The sequence below is a fragment of the Engraulis encrasicolus genome, chromosome 24 (assembly GCF_034702125.1).
Source record: "Engraulis encrasicolus isolate BLACKSEA-1 chromosome 24, IST_EnEncr_1.0, whole genome shotgun sequence".
Lineage (NCBI taxonomy): Eukaryota > Metazoa > Chordata > Actinopteri > Clupeiformes > Engraulidae > Engraulis > Engraulis encrasicolus.
Genome location: NC_085880.1, coordinates 16,786,028 through 16,796,027, shown reverse-complemented (window position 1 = coordinate 16,796,027; position 10,000 = coordinate 16,786,028). Strand labels below are relative to the sequence as shown.

The following is a 10,000-nucleotide window of genomic DNA, read 5'->3' as shown; positions in this document are numbered from 1 at the left end:
TCAAATTCCACATTTAGACCAAAGGGAACCAATGTCTTAAGAGAGTGGATATAATAATTTTCTCTCTGAGATAGTAAACGTTCTAGGTTACCCCCCCGTCTAGGCAGAGATACCTTCTCAATCCCTATGTATCTTAGTGCAGAGACCGAATGGCAAATTTAAAACAGGGGCCATGTCTTACTGGGATAACCAGTGGCTTTGCCAATGGCTTTGCCAATGGTGCTGTTCCAGACTATTATGTTTCATTTTGTCGTCTGGCTGGCCAGGATGCTACTGCTACACTTGTGACAAACCCTATGAAGCATTTTTGGTCAAAGTTTTTCGGAGTATGGTCTTGAGTGAGTTTGACTATGTTCTAGAGTGAGTTCTTGTCAAGGAAGACTGATCGGTTCTATTTTTTCTCCCCTTAGGACACTGAGGCCCAGAATGTAATTACTGAATCCGTTTTTTTTTCCTTCACTCACAGAACTCATTCAATCTGGCTTCAGCCAACCCTTAATAAAAAAGTCTGGCCTGAGCTGTAATTTGAATAACATTATAATGCAGATTGTGCAGATCCATATACTGCTGTTGACCGAAAACAAGTGCAGTGTGATTAGACTGAGTAGCTCTACCACCACAAAGCCCCTGAAACTGCCTGCCTCTGCCATATTTTAAAGTGCAGCGTTTAAGTTACAAACTCTTTCTTTTGTTAATGGCGTATCTGGGAGATCTATGGAGCTTTCACTACTGTAACTCTTCCTAGAGCTTATTACATCAGTACCTTGGGATTTTGCAATGGATAATTTAAGATATATAAGGACCAGCATTGCAATTGAATACCAGGGAAGCCGTGGTGAAATTTGGCCGGCCGTTATGTAATGTCGACACTTGTGCTGTAATGGTAAGGGAGTTGGACTGTAGATCACAGGGTTGCAGGTTCAATCCCCACCCTTAACAATCCCTTCCGCTCTCCGTGGCTGTAGTGCCCTTGAGCAAGCCTACAGGGACTGTGACCAATACCCTGTAATATCTGTTTGTCGCTTTGGATAAGTGTCAGCTATGTGTAATGTTATGTCTATGAAAAATGAGATCCATTGTTGTGACAACAATGTCTCCATGTTCTGTGTACACTGAGGACGGCTGTCACAACTCATGCATTTATTGTATAATATATTGTTTGCCCATTAGTTGCAGTACCGAGATGTACGGTATCTGAGGAAAGACAAAGCCATGAAATGGTTTGAAATGACATGTATACCTGTGAAAATCTCTAGTGTATTTGTGAAAATTCCTTGAATGAAAAAGAAAACTTGTGCAACTTAAGGGTCCCATCCAAGCAGTAGTATACTATATAGTATACTATACTATAACCCTTCTTTCCATCTGCACTTGTTGTTCTGTATATTTCCTATGCACTTTGTATTTGCTAGTGATGTTGGCTATGATTATGTCCTCTATTGAAAGTCGCTTTGGTTATAAAGCGTCTGCCAAATGCAATGTAATGTAATGTAATATTGGATTAGCATTACATACGTAGGTGCTCCATCCATATACAGAAACATAAGTTTTGAATTAGCCCATCACAGTTGCAAACCTCCTCAACTCTTAATTATTGTGAATAAAGCAGTATAGATAAATGACATACACAGCATATTATTACCAAAACCTTGAGCAAGGCACCAAACTCCACACTGCTCCAGAGACTGTAACCAATGCCCTGTACTTGAAATAAGTGTAAGTCGCTTTGGATAAAAGAAAAGCCTCAGCTAAATGTAATGTAATGTAATGGCAGCAAAGTTTATCAGTGCCCATTACAGCATTCCGCTGGTGGAACGGCATGCGTTAAGAGTAGAGATGCACAGGATCTAAGATCCGGTTCCGGATCCGGCAGGATAATAGGGTTTTTCACAGGATCCGGATCCAGTAGCCGAGGCTTTTCAGTCAAAATAGTTTTAGACAACATGATAAAAAGGGCCCACGTGCGTGAGTAGGCTATGTGTTTCAACCCTTTCGTAGGATCCGATATCCGGTTCCGGATCCGGCAGGATCTTAAGCAGTGGATCCGGTATCCGGCAGGATCCTAAAAATCAGGATCCGGTGCATCTCTAGTTAAGAGGCTACGCAGTTATCAATGACAGCGTTAGGAGACTAGACATTCTGAACATAACAAGCGTGAATATAACAGTGTGGATATAATCCCCCTGTTCTTCCCTTGTGTAGTCAGATGTCTGTCTTGGGCCAGCAGCGGTGTCTGGTCTTTGACGGTGCCTGGCTGCTACATAGATGTTGTTTCTGGTACATGGGCATTGCTGGAGTTTGGTGTGTGTGTGTGTGTATGTGTGTGTGTGTGTGTGTGTGTGTGTGTGTGTGTGTGTGTGTGTGTGTGTGTGTGTGTGTGTGTGTGTGTGTGTGTGTGTGTGTGTGTGTGTGTGTGTGTGTGTGTGTGTGTGTGTGTGTGTGTGTGTGTGTGTGTGTGTGTGTGTGTGGGTGCAGTATTGTAATCCTTCGATAAACACAGCAGTGGAAATCGATAGAGAGACAGAGCAGGACACTTTAGTTAGGTTTCACAGCCCACTTGCTTTTTTTGTGCTTTACTCGTAAACAGAGGATTCAGCGCAGAGTTTTCAACCCTTGCCTCTCCTCTCCCACATAGCTACATCGCATTCCCCCTCTAGCAGCACCACAGACAAAGGCCAGCAACAAGCAAGCTCAGGATGAGTCAGAGAGAAAGAGAGAGAGAAAGAGAGAGGGAGAGAGAGAGAGAGAGAGAGAGAGAGAGAGAGAGAGAGAGAGAGAGAGAGAGAGAGAGAGAGAGAGAGAGAGAGAGAGAGAGAGAGAGAGGCTTGCCAGCTGTTTACACACAGTTCCCTTCCTCTACGGACTGAGAGTGTTTTTTGAGATGTTCTGATATAGATGCCAAATGTACAAACATATTATTTGCGTGATGAAGATAGCTGTGCATGGTTTTGATTTATTTCATTTTGGGATTTCTTTCTTTTTCTTTTTCTTTCTTTTAAAACCTTCACAACATGTTTTGTTTTGTTTATGCTTTGCTTCCAACCACCCCACCACACCAAAACATTTTCGAAGACTTCCTGATTCATAGATCGAGTAGTAGAAGCATCATTTATATACGGTCGTAGCAGCAAGGATGGATATTTTTTCACACTCATCCCCATGTGCCTCCTCCAGCAGCATCTCCTTCTTATTTTATATCCCTTTCTTCTGTCTCTCCCCCACCCCCCCGAAACCTTCTCTATAATACATATGGTGCACATTGCATGTATAATTGATGGCTATTCTTCATATCTCCAACACGCCGATGTTCTATAATTTATATTTCATACACTTTGCCCCGGCGACACGGTAGCGGTGGCAGCAGTGGCAGCAGCAGCCAGGGAAGCCGACAAGGGGGGGACAAAGGGGTCAGCTGTCCACGGCCCAGGGAGATGGGGGGCCCATAATTGGATCCTCATTACATTGAACATATTGGGTGGGGGGCCCTTTCAGATTACTTTGTCCTGGGCCCAACCAAAGCTGTCAGTGGCAGCGGTGGCAGCGGCAGCAGCAACGGTAGTGGAAGAAGCGTCTGAGGATGACAGGCTCCCCAGGCCCCCGCTGGCGCTAAGTGACAGCTTGCACACAACCTCCTCCAGAGGTGTGGCAGCAGCATCCCGATCCCGGGCTTCCTCTTTCCACCTCCTCCTTGGCGGAGCCCTGCCAATTCGCAACAGGCCCCCACCACCACCACCACCTGCCCTGCACCCACCTCCTCACCTTGCCTGCTCCGCTCTCCCCTCCATCACCCCTGCCCTGCACCTCTCCTCACCTAGACACCCCTACCCCTCCAGAGGTGTGGCAGCACCCGGGCTATCTCCTTCCACCTCTCTGGCGGAGCCCTGCCGATTTGCACAACAGCCATGGCTGGATTGGTCATAAGGCACATAGGGCATTTTCCCCAGTGGACTGCTGACGATTTTGTCCTGGTCCTCCCCTCAGTGTAGTGGTATCACTCCTCATGCCGCTACAGCTGACCTCTCAGAGTCAGGGGTCCGTATCTCGAAAGCGCCTTTGCTAACGACGGTAGCAACGTCCTTCATAAGAGCGACTCAACTCTCTCTCGACAGCGACGCTCACCACTAAATCCAAGGGAATGGTAAGACGGTCTTAAGACGGTCTTAAGACGGTCTTAAGACGCTTAGCAACGACAAGAATCGAGAAACGGACCTCAGATTTAGATATTCATTTTGGCTGTTTGGGTCAAAATAGTTGACTGGCGGACTGGTCTTGGCTGAAAATGCCCGGCCTGATGTTTTGTCCCAGTCCAGCCCTGGCAACTGCCCCCCCCCCCCCCTGCACCCACCTCCTCACCTTGCCTGCTCCGCTCTCCCCTCCATCACCCCTGTCCTGTACCTCTCCTCACCTAGACACCCCTACACCTCTCTCCAACTCTCCTCACCTAAACACACCCCCACCTCCCCCACCACCACTCCCTGCAGCCAGCCCTGGTCCCCAGGCAGCCCCCTCCATCACGCCGCAACACCCTGCCCCACCTACCCACCACACCTCTCCTCACCTAGACACCCTCCCCTCCCCACACCTGCCCTGCACCTCTCTTCTCCTCATGTCTCCTCCCCTCTCCTCCCCCATCCCCATCCCCCATCCCCCAGCACTGTTTCCCCACCCCAGCCTCCTCATTCACCCTGACAACCCCACCCCCCCTCCCCCCGCCACCCTACGCACCCTGCACCTCTCCTCTCCTCCCCCTCTCCCATCCCCCCAGCACCCGGCCCTGCTGTTTCCCTTCTCCAGCCTCCTCCATCAGCCCTGAAACTCCCTCCTTATGTTGCAAGGAAAAAGTGATTACTGCAAATGACCCCGAAAAAATATATGCACACTTAATGTGGGCTATAACTCTTAGCAGTAGCGTCTATTTATTTTGGAGAAATAATCGACTCCAGCACAAGCATCTGCCAGATGACAATGTATCATCCTGCTTTGTTGTTGTTGCTGTTGTTGTTTATGTTTTCTTAAAAGCGTGCCCTTTGTCATAGACTTTTCTTTAATAAAAAAAAAGAAGAGAGAGAAAGAAAAAAAAACTCAGCATGGAGTGTTTTCCAGATAGAGGCTGTTAAGGGCAGAGAAGGGGAGCGGTACTGTAGAGATCCCTGTGCTGGGTAATAGCCATAACCCTGCTGGCTGCAGCCATTAAAGCCAATGGAAGTCAGTCCCCTAAGGAAGTAAGCACATTTTCAATGACTGCACCAAACACCACCCAAACATCTACAGGGGTTATACAAAATAATGGAAACACCTGTGATTTTAGAGTGGTAATTTTCATGGCTCATATGAACCAGCCTGTTGGCCAATCTTAATTAATTGCACATTGCACCAGTAAGGTGAAGTGTGATGTTTCAATTAGCAGGGTGAGAGCAGAGATTTGTTAAAAAAATTTGTAATGCGCAAAACATTGTAAGTGACATATCAGAGTTAAAAAAGGAGAAATTCTTGGTCCGTGTGTAACTGTTGCATCTTTGACTGAGACAGCAAGTCTTTGTGGTGTGTCAAGAGCCACAGTATCCAAGGTAATGTCTGCATACGACCAAGAAGCATGAACCACATCCAACAGGATTAACTGTGGACGCAACTTCCCACTCTAAAATGACAGGCTTTTCCATTATTTTGTCCAACCCCTGTATGTGGTACAGTAGTATCGCTAGTCTCATTGCATCTCATCACAGATAACGACAGCAACGCTGAAACACAACGAGACAGAGGAAGGATGCAAATGTGATTGTGTTTTATAGACGTGCGAGTCACATCAATCGTGTGTTCCTGCAGTTGCAGCCTCGAATATATAGTATCGTTGCTTTTGTTTACTGTTGGAGCGAGCCTCTGCTGCACTCTGGTGCACCAGTATTGGCTTTTTCATGATCTTGGCTGTCTGCTGTCTGGCTATGGCTGTTGGCAAACTAGGCTATACAGTATGTTTGCCTTGCTCAGCATATGCTGTCTCCTGTGTGTTCTGTCTGTGGTACCCAAGTCTTGTCTAATTTTTGTTTGTCCGTTGTAAATCACACCTTCTCCTGTCCGTGCAAAATTTCTCTCCTGTAGAGACAATAAAGGCTAATCTAATCTTGAGTGGGAAGAGCCTGGCCCAAGCAATACAGAAGACAAGATGCTATTACCACTCGGATGATGTAAATGAAACAGATTCTATCTCTACAGTTGTTTTTGGGTCAATGAAGCAGATAGAGCGTTCAGGCATGTTTTCTCTTGACCCCCACGCTCCTCTAGGGCGGCGGGTGGAAATATCTTGAGCTTCATAAATGTGAGCAGTCACACAGCAAATCACTAAGGTCTGGTTTTGTACCAGTAGTCATATGCTAGGCCTACTGTACAGAGGAAGGTATAGGTCGTATGTATCTATAAACCAACCAATGTCCCCTTCAAATCCACATCAAGCATTTATTCCATGTGAAACCTGATTAAGGGGAAGCCAGTTTATCTGAAGTGTGGAATGATATGAAATGCTAAAGAAAAAGAAAAAAGACCATAAATCTGCAGAAATAATAATAATAATAATAATTGTATTTGTATAGCACTGTGTCATACAAGGCATGTAACTCAAAGTGCTTAACAAATGGGAAAAAAACATTGTTAGAGATAGATTTAAAAGGAGAGGTAGAGAAGAGAGGCAGAAAAAGCAGGAAGGCAGAGGAAGAAGAGATAGACAGAGAATGTAGAGTCATAAGGTCAACGTAGGTTAGGACCAGGATTCTTAGATGTGTAAGGTCCATAGTGGCTGGGCCTATCATAAGTCATAGATAGTCACACAGAGATTGGGCGCTCAGGTGCGGCCCCTGGTGGCATCAGGGGTGAGGAAAAACTCCCTTTCGCTTGATTCATAGTTTGTGAGGGGTAAAAAAAGCTCAGTGGGGTCTGAGAAAAAAGACCCCCTGTAGTCAGGAAGAAACCTCAGGCAGAGACCAGCGGCCACCTAGGGGAGCCCCCTGCCAGGGCTGGATTGCGAGTAGTAAGGGCGCTGCGGCAGCTGGGACACTATGACGCCTTTGCAGCTAGGAGTTGGCAAGGATGAAGAGGTGGGTCTTCAGCTGCTTCTTAAAGGAGTCGACGGAGGTGGCTGATCGGATCTCGATGGGGAGGGCGTTCCATCTCTTGGGCGCATAGCAGACAAACGCGGCGTCGCCGATCTTCTTCTGCGGGGGGGTGGGGGTCCTTAGCAGCTTGGCATCAGTGGACCTGAGAGCTCGAGCAGGGGCATAAAAAGAGAGCATGTCTGAGATATAGCTAGGGGCAAGTCCATTTAATGCTTTAAATACTGTGAGCAGAATCTTAAAGTCGATTCTGTATGAGACAGGTAACCAGTGCAGGTCTGCCAAGACAGGAGAGATGTGCTCTCTCATTCTGGTTCTTGATAGCAAGCGCATGTGGTGGACGGTACAGAACAATAATAATCAGTTTGAGGTTTGCTTGGACCCTCATTGCCATGTATTCAAATGAAGAGAAAGAGCCCAGATTCATCTTAGTACAATTAAATTTGTTGGAGAAAAGTATGGCTACGCCTCCGCCTCGTTTCTTTGGTCTCGGGGCGTGAAGGAATTTGTAATCGGAAGGGCAAGCCTCAATAAAAGTAGCCGCTCCGTCGTCTTTAAGCCATGTTTCGGTAAGAAACATAAAGCTTATGTTTTTGTCCGAGACCAGCTGGTTTACTACGAAGCTTTTGTTGGTCAAGGACTGCACGTTAAGTAATGCAGCATTAACATTCAAAGTAGTAGAGCTATTGTTTATGCGTTCAGGTGCAATCGTAATTAGGTTGTTGTGTACACAACCAGAGGGTCTATATCTGCGAGCTTTCCTACGGGTAGTGACAGCGTGGATAGCTAGTGGGGTACTCTCTGTTGGGCACGCAGTGTCTAAGTTGGTGTAGTGCTTTGGATTTGAAACACCTGTTAGTCAATCCAAGGAACGATGGGCTTCGAGGGTCAGCTCTAGGTTGGTCGCGAGGAGACGAGCGCCAGATCTGTTTAAGTGCCTTCCATCTCGTGCGAAGAGGTTTCGGCGGTTCCAGAAAGCGGAGAAGTTGTCAACGTAGGGAATGGCTTCTTGGCGGCAGTGTCTCATCAGCCAGACGTGCAGTTGGCGGATTCGGGAGAACTGGAAGGCAGAGAAACAAACAGAGGGGATGGGGCCTGAGATAGCGTATTTTTTTCCAGTGCTGCGAAGGGTATTAATAAGGGAGAGGAAATCGGACTCAAGTTTTTTACGGTGGATTCGGGGGGGACTTCGGCTGGTGTTTGCTGTGGCTGGGGGAAAAAAGACAGTGTAGTTAGGTTGGCGCTAGTATTACTGGTTTGGTGTTTCAACGTGGTGTTATGGGATTTTATGACCATCTCGCAATGTAGCCGGCGAATGTCACTTCTAAGTGTTTCAATCGTCATGTTGGCTTTGGCTAGTCTTTCATTAGCATTAGCTAGATCACTGCAGGCGCAGGTAGAGTTGGCCATAATTAGGTCTGCGGATGCAGCAGAAAAGGTTATTTTTGCGAGATAGTTGGTGTAGTGTTGCAAAATTGACTATGAGGTGAGGTGAAACTAAAGCCGAGTAGGGCTCGGCGCGAAAAAAAAAAAAAAGTTATGTAGGCTAGCCTGGTGGAAAGCAAAAATCTATTTGGATGGTGGGGAGGTTAGCCTATGTGTTTATGTTGTTGTAAGAGTGATAACAAGGTAACGCTAAAGTAACACTACATCGAATCAGTTGTTTGTAGTTGTAAGTTCAGACAAAGCTTTTAGGAGAAAAACGAGAAGAAACTTAATTTCGTCCGAGTAGCTCCTCGACGGGAATAGCTTGATCCGGAAGCGGAAGTGACGTCAGCAGTAGTTCCCTCTGCCGCCAACATACCGTAGCGCCGTAACCCCACCCAATGCCACCCAATGCCCGTTTTTGACCGTTTTACCCGCAGACGACCAACCTAAACGACCCAATGTTTTGGTTGGGCAACACTGACCATCATGGCCGGGGACCTGGGCTTGATTCTGGCCCGATGTCATTCCCCGATCCTTCTCTGTCTCTCTCTCTATATATATATTTATTTATTTATGTATTTATGTATGTATGTATGTATGTATGTATGTATGTATGTATGTATGTATGTATGTATGTATGTATGTATGTACATATATGTATGTATGTACAGTGCCCTCCATTATTATTGGCACCCCTGGTTGAGATGTGTTTTTTAGCTTCCAATTATTATTATTTTTCTCTAAATAATATGGGACCTTAATGGAAAAAAAGAGAAAAATCCAACCTTCAATACAAGTGCATTTATTCAGTGGGGAAAAAATCCCACAAAAAGAAATAATTATTTGACATCAAATAATGTGTGTCACAATTATTAGCACCCCTGTTGTTAATATTTTGTACAACCCCCTTTTGCCAACAAAACAGCACCTAATCTTCTCCTATAATGTTTCACAAGATGGGAAAAGACAGAAAGAGGGATCTTCAGCCATTCCTCTTTGCAGAATCTCTCTAAATCATCCAGAGACCTGGGTCCTCTCCTCTGTACTCTCCTCTTCAGCTCACCCCACAGGTTCTCAATGGGGTTGAGGTCTGGGGACTGAGATAGCCATGGGAGGAGCTTGATTTTGTGTCTGGTTAACCATTTCTGTGTAGATTTGGCCATATGTTTAGGGTCATTGTCTTGCTGAAAGACCCAGTGACGACCCATCTTCAGCTTTTTGGCAGAGGGCAACAGATTTTGATTTAAATTGTCCTGGTATTTCAAAGCATTCATGATGCCATGCACCCTAACAAGCTTCCCAGGGCCTTTGGAAGCGAAACAGCCCCACAGCATCACTGACCCACCCCCATACTTCACAGTGGGTATGAGGTGCTTTTCAGCATGCGCATCTTTCGTGGCACGCCAGACCCACTTAGAGTGTTTGTTGCCAAAAAGCTCAATCTTGGTCTCATCTGGTCCAAAGCACACGGT

At 46.2% G+C, this 10,000-nt stretch overlaps 1 protein-coding gene across 1 annotated transcript in view; it reads left to right on the top strand.

Moving 5' to 3' along the window:
* khdrbs2 (KH domain containing, RNA binding, signal transduction associated 2) overlaps nucleotides 1-10,000 on the top strand; it is a 122,971-nt gene that overhangs the window by 86,168 nt on the left and 26,803 nt on the right. The window lies entirely within an intron of this gene.